Source organism: Nycticebus coucang, chromosome 12, assembly GCF_027406575.1.
Source record: "Nycticebus coucang isolate mNycCou1 chromosome 12, mNycCou1.pri, whole genome shotgun sequence".
In the NCBI taxonomy this organism is placed as follows: domain Eukaryota; kingdom Metazoa; phylum Chordata; class Mammalia; order Primates; family Lorisidae; genus Nycticebus; species Nycticebus coucang.
Genome location: NC_069791.1, coordinates 4,635,576 through 4,649,375, shown reverse-complemented (window position 1 = coordinate 4,649,375; position 13,800 = coordinate 4,635,576). Strand labels below are relative to the sequence as shown.

The 13,800-nt window shown below is 45.7% G+C and overlaps 1 protein-coding gene across 4 annotated transcripts in view; it reads right to left on the bottom strand.

The window, feature by feature from the left end:
* Positions 1–13,800, bottom strand: part of TAFA2 (TAFA chemokine like family member 2) — a 480,911-nt gene that overhangs the window by 286,906 nt on the left and 180,205 nt on the right. The window contains exon 1 of one of the 4 annotated variants that reach the window (XM_053555355.1): positions 12,205–12,928. The exons of the other annotated variants lie outside the window; for them this stretch is intronic. The gene's annotated coding sequence lies outside the window, so the exon portion shown is untranslated. Of the gene's footprint in view, positions 1–12,204; positions 12,929–13,800 lie in introns of those variants that run through there. 4 annotated transcript variants of the gene reach the window in all.

Sequence of the window (13,800 nt, the reverse complement as noted above, 5' to 3'; positions counted from 1 at the left end):
TTCTAATATTCTTCCCTTTGAAGGTAATGGTTTTCTTTCTCCTGGCAGCTTTGAGAATTTTCTCCTTCATATTAACTTTAGTGAAGTTAGTTATGATATGCCTGGGGGATGTCTTATTGGGGTTGAGTCATGCTGGGGTTCTGAAGCTGTCTGCTATCTGAATTTCAGAATCTCTAGGCATGTCTGGAAAATTCTCTTTCATAATTTCATGCATAAGGAGCTCTGTGCCCAGCGAGCCCACTTCATCTGTTTCTGGAACTCCAATGATTTGAATATTAGCCTTCTTCAAATTATCCCAGAGCTCTCGGAGAGAATGATCCATTTTTGCTCTCCATTTCTCTTCCTCTTTGAGAGTTTGGGAGCCTTCAAAGGCTTTATCTTCGATGTCAAAAATCCTTTCTTCTGCTTGCTCTATTCTGTTGCTGAGGGATTCTACTGTATTTTTCATATCTTTGAGGGCTGCAAATTCTTGCTTCAGTGTGTCTAAGTCTTTGGTGGTTTTGTCTTTAAATTCATTAAACTCTTGAGACAACTTTTGAATTTCTCCTCAAATTCCTAATTCCACTTTATTAATTGTTTATGAACAGCCAGTTGTTTATGAATGGGATCTTCAATTACATCTGCCATATCTTTCCTTGGGGGTGGGTGGTTGATCTATTCTGGTTATTCATGTTACCAGAGTTTTTCCACTGATTCCGCCCCCTGGTTGTTTTACTCCCTTTGAATTTTTCCCTTGGGGCTTTGTCGAGGGCCTGTACAGTGTTGTGGCCTGAGAAATTGGGGCCCTGTCTGGTTAAGTGATTCTGTCTTGTTTTCAGCTGGTTTCTGTTCCACCCTAGTGAAACAGATACTCTGGATTGAAGTCTCAGCTGTGGAGAAATATCAGCAATTAAGTCACCCCGCCCCCCACTGGCAAACAGTTGGAAAAGAAAAATCAAACCTTCCTACCACCGTGCACCCAGGGCACCACCTGATTTGTCCTCAGGTGATTGGTTCAGTTCAAAAATGTCCAAATCAATTGTCTCAGTCTGCACCTGTCTCAGGTGAGAGAGTTTAAGAGGTCACTGGGAGCTGGATCACAGGGGTCTGGTGACTACTCTGGTATGGCTTGTTCCAGTGCTGCGTGGAGTCAGGAGAAGCCACCCAGCCTATAAATCAGTCTGGGAAGGTTGCTGCCTCCTTCCCCACCTTGCACCACTGTCACACCCAGTCACTGATAGCCCTGCAGTTGGCTGACCCAGTTGCCTGTAGTGAATCAGTCCTCCAAGAGTTTGCACCTGCCTGAATCACAAGGAAGTCTGCAAGGTGGCTTTGCTCTGCCTCTCTCTAGCAGGAGGAGGTGAGGCCTGATAACCTCGGGCGCTTGATGAAGGTTGGGGGGTTTTCACTCAGGTCCAGTTTCGCCCCTGATTAATGTTACTGACAGAACAGAACAGAACAACTTTGCAGTTCCCCTGAGTTCCAAATCAGCTTGTCTTTGCTCTTGTATTGTCCATAGGCTGCCGATCCCCTGAGGGCCAGGTGCGTCTTAGGTTCAGTAAAGCCGACCTCTGGGTCATCCCTGCCCTGGGAGTTTCCCCGGTTTGCAAATTGGAGTTGCCTCAGGCAAATCCTATATTCACAGTCTCTGGATGCCCAGGGAGACAGGGGGTGTGGGTTCAGAATATTCGGTAGTGAGCCGTATTGCTAGCAAAAGAGGGCTGCTGTTTTATGCCTCAGGCAACCACTGGTCCCGGGCAGCTCCCTTCCGGCTCTCTTTGCTCCCATGCCCCAGAGTCTGCACTGACCGGCAGTATATTTTCTAAGTAAAAAGAGTGACAGAATCTAGTCAAATGATCTAAAAAATGACCTATCACTTTCTGGCTGTGACACTTCGTTTAAAAAAAAAAAAAAACTTAAGTTCCTCAGCAGTAACACTCATCCTGCCTTCCAAACAGAATTAATAGCATCAGATAAAAATAAGAAGTGCTATATGCTATCAAAAAAAGTCTGTGTACACACTTTGTTCTGTATGCCTAAAAACTAAAATAATTCAGATTTTGAATAATTACATAACCATCTGACATTACATAAACAGGACATGACAGGAGAAGAAAAATGGACGGTCCAGGTCAGAGGCTCAGAGTCTCTGAGTCTCCAGCGCCAAAGTCACCATCTACTGTGAGTCTCTCCGTCAAGAAAATGCACGTCAGCTGGCCCACATGTTGGGAAATTATTTAAAATAGAACATAAAAATTATTGCCTTTCATCCTATGTAGCTGAATTCCCTCTCTAAATATAAACAGTTATTAAAATCAAAATTTTGCTATAATTTTAAGCACCCCATTTCACAAGTGGGGAGAGAAAATGTGTTTTGTTTTGTTTTTCTTTTCAAAATTCAAAGAAAAGAAACTTGCAGTAAGGTCTTAAGCTTCTTGTCAGGGCAGCGGGCCCATAACTCACATGTCATGACATGCTTCCTTGCGGCTTCCTCTTTACAAGTAGCTGAATTTTTAAAAGGCAATAAACAGTGAGCAAAAGTATAGCCCGTTTCCGTTAGAACCTATTCTGGACCTAGGCATTGGCCTGCTGTTCAAGCCAGTGATCCATCAAGGTCCACAACAAGAATATTAATGGTTCTGGTGAACTCGTCTCTGCACAAACATGCTGACGCACCTCTCCTGAGCCTGGGGTATCATGCACAGTTGCGTTTGGCCTTGTTAAAAATGAAAATCACCTCTGTTTGGAACTACCAGGAATGCTTATCCCTGCCAGCTGCTGAACTACCAAGAGCCTAGGAAGTCTGCGCTCTGCCAGAGCAAGGGTTCACCTCCGAGAGCACGAGAGCCCAACAGGCTAATCTAACAGCCCTTAAATTATTCAGGCTGCTTCTCCGCCTAAAGTAAATTAGCAGAATTGGTAAATAAAATAATAATGTGACATCTTACAGAGAGTCTCTGTTGTGGAAGGGAATGAATGGGCAGAGAAGCTGCCCCGACAGTGTGTACTCAAAAGCTCAAGAGAAAAATCTGCTATTCTTAAATTGAGGCTCTCAGCAAATGTTTGTTGAGGCAAATTAAAATCAATAAATTTCCCAAAGGCTTAAATCGTATAAAATAAATATTATAAATTATCAAAACAATGAATCCGTGTTCAATTAATGTTGTTCCACGGAAGACAAATGGGTGCTTCTGTTGGGTCCAGTGGATTACAGCCAGGATGGAGGCTGCTCTGGCAGAACACACATTGAGGGGGTGTCACAGGGATGTCATCATGGCTCAAGACTGAACTCAGCTCCCTGCTCCATGGTCTCAATGAGAGCATCCCTTTCTCATGAGGAAGCTGTTTAGGGATATTATTTCATTGTCGGTTTCCTTCTCATATATAATATACGCTGTCTTCAATCGCCAATAGGACTCAAAAAATGTACAGCAGTAGATGGTGAACAGGCTAAGTACATGCTAAGATGATAAAAGATTTAGAATCTAGAGAATATTTTATAATATTAAATACAGGAGAGGAGGGTCAGGATGGTGGCCTAGAAGCAGCAGCCCATGCCTGCTGCTCTCAAGAAGAGGATGAAAAGCTGCAAGTGGACGTCCACCTGTGGATGGGCCTTCTTGGAAAGAGCCTTGTGAATTACCAGGAAGTGATGGGAGACATTGAGAATGAAGGAGAAGGTGACTGGACCATCCATTTTGCAAGATCAGAAGGTATCCAGGGAGGCGTCTACGAGGGGAGGAGGACAGAAGGAGAATGCTGGGGCTCTGCCCCCCCAGCAGGAACGATGGCCAGACTGGGAGGAGGCCCTCACCTCACTCTGCCCTCTGGACTGATTAGGGCACTGCTTGGAGTCTGTGCAGTGACACTGCACCAGAGAACAGGCACGACAGAGTCCTGGGAGTTCCCTCCTGGGGTTGCTACAACTGACACTATTGTGAGTTCTCGGGTCCACAGTACCAGGTCTACATGGGGCTCTGAGCTTTGCTCCAGCAGCCTCCCTATCACCTGCCAGGCCAGAGAGGGAGCCGAGCTGAGCAGAGCCTTGCATGCTCTGTGACTGGAAGTAAGCCCCCCGTCTCACCAGGGGGAATTTGAACAGAACACACAGGAGATGTCACTGTCTCTTGGGGACATGGACAGGGGAGCATGTCAGCTGCCCAGAGGCCCTGATAACACCCCTAAACGACCTGTGGCCCCACCCATGCAGTACCCACAGCTGTCCATGGGCCCTGCAGTCCCAGTTCCCCAATTTCCCACTGCTCTTGGCCTGCAGCTCCACCCTGAGGCTCCAGCGCTGCCATCACCAGCACTAGCTGCCCTTGGGCCCCACAACTGGCCCATGAAGCTCCAGTGCTACCAGCCAGCACCCCTTCCCCCATGTGACCTGGTAGGAACCGTCCTCCTGGTCCAGTACTCTGCAGGGGACCCATTAGTCTTGAGCTATCATGGCATCTGGACCTGGCTTGAGTAAGCTCCTGGACACCTATGACCACTACCTAGATAGTCTCACCCAGCTTCCACGGTCACCTCTCAGGGAGACCTGGGCAGAGTAATCTCCTACGATGCCAGCCCCACTGGAGAGGGTCTTACCCACCCCCAACCTGAGCTTCCAATACAGCCTGAGGAACAACCCACCACTCCCCACAAGATCATCCAGCACAGGTGTAGACTGTGACAATCACAGGGGACAGAACAAAGAACAGGTACACCAGAGGCTCTCAGCGCATTGGCCTCCCAGGCCCACGTGAACTCAATCTGCCAGAACAGGTCACTGAGGCCCCAACAGGGAGCTCTCTGTCTCCTCACCGAGTAGGAGAGTTCCCAGCAAAGAGGGACAGGTGCTTCGAAGCAGAGGATAATAACTGGATTGATATAAGACTCTAGAACAAATGCACTAAGGGACATTTACAGAACATCCTACCCTAAAATTGGTGCGTATACCTTCTTTTCATCAGCACATGGGATGTACTCCTAGACTGATCATAACATAGGCCATAAAACAAGCCTCGGAAAATGCAAAGTAAAACTGAAATCAGACCATAATCAATGCCAATGAAAACACGCAAATCTGCACAAAATCATGGCAATTAAACCACCTGCTGCTGCACAATCCTTGGATCAGTGATGATATTAAGACAGAAATCAAGATACTCCTCAGGCTGAATGACAAAGGGGATACAGCGGTCACACCCCGTGAGATCCAGGACAGTGATGCTCATGGGAAAGTCCCCATATGGAAATGCCTGCAAGGGACAGACACGAAGATCCCAGATTAACAACCTAATGTCACACCTCAAGGAACTGGGAGAAGAAGAGAAAAATAAACTGAAAGGCAGCAAAAGAATAGAAATAACAAAGCTCAGAGCAGAACTAACCAAAATGGGAAGGAGATAAACATACAGAGGATGGAGAAAATAAGAAGTCCGTTCTCTGAAAAGATAAACAACCTCTTTAAAAAGTGGACAGAAGACATGAACTGAAGGTTTTCAAAAGAAGATAGACAAATGGTCAAGAAACATAGGAACAAATGCCCAATATCACTGCTTATGAGGGAAATGCAAATTAAAGCCGCCAGGAGAATCCACCTTTCCCCTGTTAGATGGACATTACTAAAAAGTCAAATAAACAATAGATGCTGGCATCACACAGATACAGGGGTGCACTGCTGCTGGGGCTGCATATTACTCCTCCCCTCGCAGTAAACCACTGGAGGGGTTTTCAAATCCTTCTTCCTGCAGAAGACCTGAAGAAGCAAAATGCACAGTGTCTTCAATTCATTCATTTATTCAAACAGCTGTTTACTGAAATGTTTACAACCTCTAGAGTTCACCAAAATCCCTGACTTACACATTATGCAAGGAGGTATCTGTGTAATGAAAACATGAGTATTTTGAAATTTAAAAAAAAAATTAATCAAAAATAATAAGATTCTTAAACCAACTTAGCTGAAGATTAAAATGGATCAGAGACCATTTAAGAAGTTATGAAATCGGGCGGCGCCTGTGGCTCAGTCGGTAAGGCGCCGGCCCCATATACCGAGGGTGGCGGGTTCAAACCCGGCCCCGGCCAAACTGCAACCAAAAAATAGCCAGGCGTTGTGGCGGCGCCTGTAATCCCAGCTACTCGGGAGGCTGAGGCAAGAGAATCGCTTAAGCCCAGGAGTTGGAGGTTGCTGTGAGCTGTGTGAGGCCACAGCACTCTACCGAGGGCCATAAAGTGAGACTCTGTCTCTACAAAAAAAAAAAAAAAAAGAAGTGATGAAATCAAAAAGAAGCATGTGAATTCATACGGAAAGACAAACTCCCCTGGTAGTAAAACACTGCAGAAGGTTTTCAAATAATACTTCCTACAGAAGACCTTAAGAAGCAAAGCGCACAGTTTCTTCAATTCATTCATTTATTCAACAGCTGTTTATTGAAAACACCCACTTGTGTGCTGCAATTTTGCTTAAGAAGTCTTTAAATAGCTGTTTCTTACCTTGATTTCTGATCAAAGCTAAGGACCTATCATTAAATTATCATTCCACAAATAAATCCTATCAGAACTATGGTTTTAGCTAAGACATGTTGTATTCTGCTGATGTAACTTGGCCCAACAACAGAGTGCTGTCTCTTGTACTGAACTGTCTTTCCAAATACTGTTGCAAACGTTCCTTGGCAGGAGGCTGTCTGTGCAAGCGTGGGCTCTCTGCTAAGTGCTGCCTCATACGGGATTCTAAGTTTTTAATTGATGTCAAACAAGCAAAGCAGACATTTTTTTTTTTACACTCAGAAATACAATTTCATCCTTATTTCAAAAGAAGCAACCCCAGAAAGACTGCAGGGGTGCCTGTAAGTAGGATTAATTTTGTTCCCCCAAATGAAGCTATTTTCAGCTGCTCAGATGCCTCTTGCATAGAGCATAAGTGCCCTTGATCAGAAAAAAATTTTGAGGGAGATAGTTAATAGTGTGCTGTATGATCAGAAGCTCTAAGATGATAAATGTAAGGATCACTGCACCTTCACGCTCCCCACCATAAAGCCAGCTGCAAGTGGGGCCTACAGGCTGTGCTCACCAGCTTTACACAGCAGCTTAGAACCCTGAAATGGGGTTACATGCGTGCTGTCATCAAGGTGTGTGAGAGGCCAGTGACCCGCAGAGGAGGAGGACAGCTACCTCTTATAAAAATGAACTGTTATCCCTCCTCGCCCCAAAGATCTACTGCCTAAGATACAGTGAAAAGCCAGGCCTTCCCATTAACTTTTCCCCCACAGACCATTTTGACAAATGCTCACCACATTCTAACAGTTCCTCAGCTGTGAAATCACTCCTGTATGACAGAATGCAAAAGTATGTGCTCCCAAGTCGCTAACACTTAACAAAACCCTTAGCACCAGCTACCCCTTCCCATCACCTTCCTCACCGGGGTAGGCTGTTCACTGCCCTCCTTCTCAACACGGAGAAGCCAGAGCCAGCTCACAGCTTGTTTTGGGAGATGGATGCCAGAGCTGGAACTTCCTGACCCGCCCCCAGAACTGATGTAGTTCAAAGGTGCATCTGGCAGGCATTGAATCATTTGAAGCAAACTATAAAAGTGCCCCCAAATAGGATGTCAGAAAGGACAGTGCCCTCATAGCCTGTTAAAAACAATGGAGAGAGCGGTGTGCAGAGGAAAAGATACCAGTTACCCAAGACCGGAGCCTGCCCAAGTCAGAACAACCAATGCCCTTAACCATGTAAATAATCTCCCTCAGTATTTTAATGAATTCAGTAATTGAGAATCATCTTTCTTCGTCCATTTCACCTCCAAAACAGCACTCCCCACAACTCAGTCTCTGTTAACAGTCTGCTGGGACATTAATTGAATATCGACCCAAAGAAATGTCTACTACCTGTGGCATCACGCCAACTCTCCAATCAGAAAACAGCTCGGAATGTGAGTGGCAGCCAGGAAAGAATTCCATCTCACCACTCTAGTTAACTGCTAATACCTGGGAGTCGATGGATTTTATTTTAAAAGTAAGGATAAAAAATTCAAAGCAGCTGCAGTATAATGAGAAAAAAGCCTGGCTTACCAGGGAGGAGCCTCAGCTTTCTATGACCATTCTGCTCTTCCAAATTCTGTGGCTGTGACTACAAACCATTTGTCCATTTGTTCTTTTATTCAGCTATTTATTAATCATCTGCTCTGAGCTAAGCACTGTGCCAATTTCCATCAATGTCTGATTCTTTATTTGTTTAAATTACAGTATTTCTATCTGTTCTGACTAATACATGGGGTTGTTGTGAAAATTAAATGTAATTACTTATGTGGTAGTGGTCAGCCCACAATAAAGCAACATGCAATTATGAAGAAACTATTGTCAAAGCCTTTCCAACTGCTTGGGTCTACCTCTGACCACCACGTGGAGAGGAGTTTGTCAGCTGTATGAATGCAACAGAATCTGTGCGCACCTGACATGTAATTATATACAAGGACGGACTCATTACGATATACGTGAGCTACAGCAAACAAAATACAATTTGTAGAATAGAAATGGAGTGGCAGAATATTTAGGTGAGGAAAATAGTGACCTGTTATGAATTCCCACAAACCGCACCTAGTCCAAAAGTAATTAGAAATTTAGAACACAATAAGCTAAGAGAGACAACACACCAAGATGCTCTACGCTTTATTCTGGAAACATATAGTCTGACTTCAATTCCTGGCTCGACCACTCACAGCTGTTGCCTAGCAAAAGTTGCTAAATCTCTGTGCCTCAGTTTCCTAACCTGTAAAATGTGGTCAGTTATAGCGCTACCTTCTGGAATGAATGGGAGGATTAAATAAGCTAACACCTGGAAAGTAAATGTTACATAGCGCAGTCTAAGTCTACCTAAAATGGGCTATTTATGATGTAGAGAATTTTCTACTATGTTTAAGGGAATTCGAGATAATGATGCTCATACCTCATTAAACCATAAATCAGTTCAATAAATTTTACTGTAAGCATGTATACATGGATGTAAGCTTTAACGTCATGCTCAATTCAAAACTCTCCAAAGGCTTCTTGTTGTCCACCATAGACAGTCTAAAGTCAACCAGTGGATTTTAAAGCCCTATATGATCATCCACAATCCAAACATTCCTCACAACTTGTAACATGAATTCTACCATTCAATTAAGTAAATGTCTCCTACTGTTGGCTCTTTTCCATTAACGTGAATGCACACTACATTTGCACGCTTTAAAAATAATTTCTTCTGATCCTCCCTATTTCATTTCGTTGCTCCCTTTAAACAGCAAAACTCGTTAAGAAGAGTTGTCTCTGAGTCTCCTGTTTCATTCTCTATTGAACTTACTCTAATTAGTTTTTATTTCCTGCTAGTCTCCCTGGAACAGCTCCTGTCAAGGTTACCAGTGATTTTAATGTTGCCAAACCAACTGTGGTTTCTCAGGACGTTACCTATCCTGCCCAGCTTTTGAAACACTCCCTTGCTTTTAGTCTCTAGGACACTGCTCTCTGTTCCCTTCCTACGTCAGCTTACAGTCTTCTCTGCTGGGCTCCTCCTTATCTCGCCGACCTCTAAGCACTGGTGCAGCTGGGCTCAACCCTCACACCTCTCTCTCTCTCACACACACACACACACACTCCCCCCGCCATCCCTCCTTCCCCCACCTCCGACCTTCCTGGCTCATCTCCTCCAGTCATATGGCTTTAAAAATTATCTCAGGGACAATTTCCCTCTACTTTATACTCTCAGGTTGTCCCTATCTCCTGAAATCCAGACACACATCCAGCTTTCATTGTCTGGTTCTGTTTGGAGGTCCAAAAAAAAAAACTCAAAATCAACATGTCCTCTAGAACTCTTAATTACTCCCCCCATCTGCTACTATTACACTTTCCCTAATTGCAGCAAATGACAGCTCCTTTCAGAAGGATCTTGCCTGGCTCCCCTATTCCTCTCATAATCTAAGTTCAATCTGGCAGCAAAGCCTATCACACCAGCTCCTTGTTGAAAATACACCCACCGACTCACCTGTTCTCACAGTTCCCACCTTGACCCAAAGACCTCTTTGCTCCCACCTGGATTTCTTTCTTGCAAGAACATCCATGCCTCTTCCCTGGTCTCCCTACAGTCTGTTCTTACACGGCAGCCAGAGTGAGCCTGTAATGTAAATCTAAGCCAAAGCATGTCACTGCTCCCCTTGACGCATTAGAAGGTTTCCCATTTCACTGAGTCAAACTCAGCATCTTTACCCCAGACCCCACCTGATCTGGCCCCTCTCTTCTCACCATGGCTCCCCCCAACCTCCCAAACTCCTTTTTCCGTGCCAGCTACATCACACTTCCTTCTTTCCCGACACACATCTCTCTGTAAGAATATGAATTCCATCTCTAGACTGAGCAAGAGCAAGACCCCATCTCCACTAAAAATAGAAAAATTAGCCCAGTGTGGTGGTGCATCCCTATAGTCCCAGCTACTCAGGAGGCTGAAGCCAGAGGATTGCTAAAGCCCAAGAGTTTGAGGTTGCTGTGAGCTATGATGATGCCACACAGTCTACCCAGGGTGACAGAGTGAGACTTTGTCTCAAAAACAAAAGACTGTGAGTTCCCTGAGAAGGGAAGCTTGGGTTTCCCATATGAACCAAGGACGGTGCGTGGTTTATTCACATATTCCTGGGAGGAGCGGACCGAATGGATCACTCTGTCTGTAGGGTGCTGTAAATACCAGCCCCTGCACACCCAACGCCAGTCCCAATGCCTCCCTGGTGTCAAACTTTCATGAAAACTCTGAAGACAGACATTATCACCTCTACTATGTAGATGAGGAAGATGAATTCCAGGGAAAGTCTATTTCACATCCCAGATCACACAGCTGAAAGTGGAGGCTCTGGGGTTTCCACCAGAGTCTGTACACTTCCCACTGGTCCTCTCTGCTCACCCGACATTCTATACTCACGTCTAGTCCCTAAACTGAGCTAGTTCTTACCATGTCTGCAGAGCACTCCTCCAGACTGTAAATCTCAGATGTCTACTACTTCTCCTGTTAATTTCCCTTTCTGACATCCCACTCATCCATATAAATCACACCGACATCTCCATTAAAGTTTGTGAGGTGCTACAGCAACCCCCAGTATAAATACTTGCTTATAGTTTTCTAATTTACATGCACCTGTTGGTCTTATCTGCCCAACGCACAAAATTTAGGGATTTTTTTTTTTTAGTACCTATTTCATTAAAGTGTCTTTCTGCCACAGATATTGGTCATGGAGACTGTCTCTAAGGAAGGCTAAATGACGTATTAACCAAAAGATACCAAAAGTAAAGAACACACACTGTCTGGGTATCAAGAGCTATGAACCTTACTGTTGCCCTTCAGATTCCCGTCACTGGGCATGGGAACACCAGAGTAGATGCCCGTTTTATCAGACTAAAGAAAGTCTCACAGGTCAGGATTTTCCTTTCTTTGCTAATCCCTCAGTTTCCCCATTTGTAAATTGAGGACATTTCATGAACGATTACTTTTAGGACCAGACATTGAAATAAATCTTAAGCAATTTTCTAATACAGAGACGAAACTGTATGAGAGCAGGTCTTTTATTTGCCCCTTGAATTCTTCCATTCTGTCCCCCTCCAACCTGCACTGACGGCAGGTGGAAGACTCGAGTCCCTTAACCATCATTTTCCTCTCGGTGCTCCCTTGCCCCTAAAACCCTTCACGGCTCTCTCCCACCTGTGGAATGAGTCTGCACTTCTCAGTCTGACGCTAGAAACCTCTCACCACCAGACCCTCCACAAGCTGACAGTCCACAACTTGGTACCCAACAGTCCTGCCCATGTGTGCGAGACTGGGTTGGATGTTACACACACACTGCGTTCTCTCTCCTGTGTGCTCATGCCCAGGGCCTCCTCCACGTCCCTCACCTAACGTCAACGTTCATCATCCTCCCAAATTCAGAAAGCTCCACTGCAGAAAAGGAACCCGCCAAGGTACAACCGGGTCGCCGTCACGGCCTCAGCAGACAAAACTGCCTTTCACGGCCGCCGGCTGTCCTCCGTTCACTGGGCAGAGCTGTCACGGTCTCACTGAGAGCCAGTGTCTCCAGCCATTTCTGTGCCCCCTCCCCGCCTCCTACCTCTTCAAGACTCCTCTCGCGGCCCCTCTTCTGAAACTTCAGTCTCACCCTCCCCTAAGTAATTCTCAACAACACTCAGCACCCTCCAAAACACCCCACCTGGCGGCGGGGGGGCACCTTACCTAACTTGCCCCTCCAGTCCCTGCTCTAGGCTCCCTCTCAGCTAAACTTTCGAGGAGTTTCTGTACAAACCACCTCCTTCCTTCACACCATTCTTCTTTCAGTCCAGTCGAATCATATTTCTCCTCGTTTTTCCATCAAAAGCTTTCTGGCCAAAGTCACAAATGACTGTCATCTTGCCAATTTTAATGAACTCCTCCTTCTGATTTGTTTCAGGGTCCCCCTTGTACATCCGGTAGCATTTCACACACTGTCCGCTCCGTCCTTTCTGCTTTCCACGACTTTATAGTCCCAACTTTCTTCCTCCTCGTCTGGAGACTTTGGGAGTCCCTCTTTCTGGTTCCCCCTCTGGTACATGGACTCTAAATGTTAGTCTGGGCTTGTGCCCACGGTTAGGCCGATCTATGCTGTACATGTATCTTGAGCATGTTCACCTCTCTGCATGTCCATGGACACCAGCCCAGCCAGACCCCCAGCTTTGCCAGCCTGCTCCACTGCAGCTGCCTCCTGACTGTTCTCTGCCTCGTGTTCCTTCCAGCAGCCGTTCAACCAGAGCAGTCCTATTAAGAACAAATCGTTCACTCTCCCGTGTCATCCCCTCCGAGGCTTCTCATAAGCACGTACAGAGGGGAAAATCCAACCTGCTTCTAACAATCGCCACAGCTTTAACATGACCTCCCTCCTCCTATCACCTTCGCTCACTGCTCTTCAGCCACAACTGTCTGTCTCCAGTTTCCCACACAGCCTAAGCTCGTTCCACGTCACAGCCTCGGCAGAAGCTGCTTTCCCTTTGTGCAGCGCACTCCTCTGCCTCCTCCTGCGAGGGCTGTGGACGTCAGCATCAACGTCGCCTCCTTGGAGAGGTCTCCGTGACCTCACGATTCCCTCCCCGTGGCTTCCCCACCCCGTTTTCTCTCAGTGTACACGACGTTTCATCACAGCATTTATCTTGGTAATTATCTCACGTGTGTGTTCAGAGCTTGGCTGTTTTGGGGGGTCTTCTCCACCAGAGCACAGCCTGGGACTGCCCGCCCTTCCCACTGCTGTCTCTCCCCAGGCCTCGCATCATGCCTGGTTCAGAGTGGGCACTCGGGAAATACACAACGAATAAGCGGATGACCACGCGCAGCATTTCAGAGCACGTGTGATCGTGTGGCACCCGACTTCATTTATGTGAGATATTCAGAGGAGGCAAATTAATAAAGGCAGGACGTAGATGAGTGATCGCCTGCAGCCGGGGGTAGGCCAGAGAAACCCAGAGGGGCTGCTGAAGAGTTGAGGCTTTTTACAAAGATAAAAATCATCTACAATGGACTATGAGATGGTTTCCTAAAGCGGTAAACACACAAAAATCCTTCAGTTGTACACTTTAAATGGCTGAGTTGTCTGGTATGTAGACCATATCCTCATAAGACTGTCTGCCTTGTTCCCCCAAAAGATACTTGATTAATCCATCAGTTGACTGTTTTTTTTTCTTTTTACATTTTATTGATGAGATATTCACTATCCCATAATTTTTTGTTTTCTAGGGTGCCATTAAAAGTAAGTGAATATGGGATAATGTAATAAGGCAGCCAAATAGTCAAGAAGCATTTATT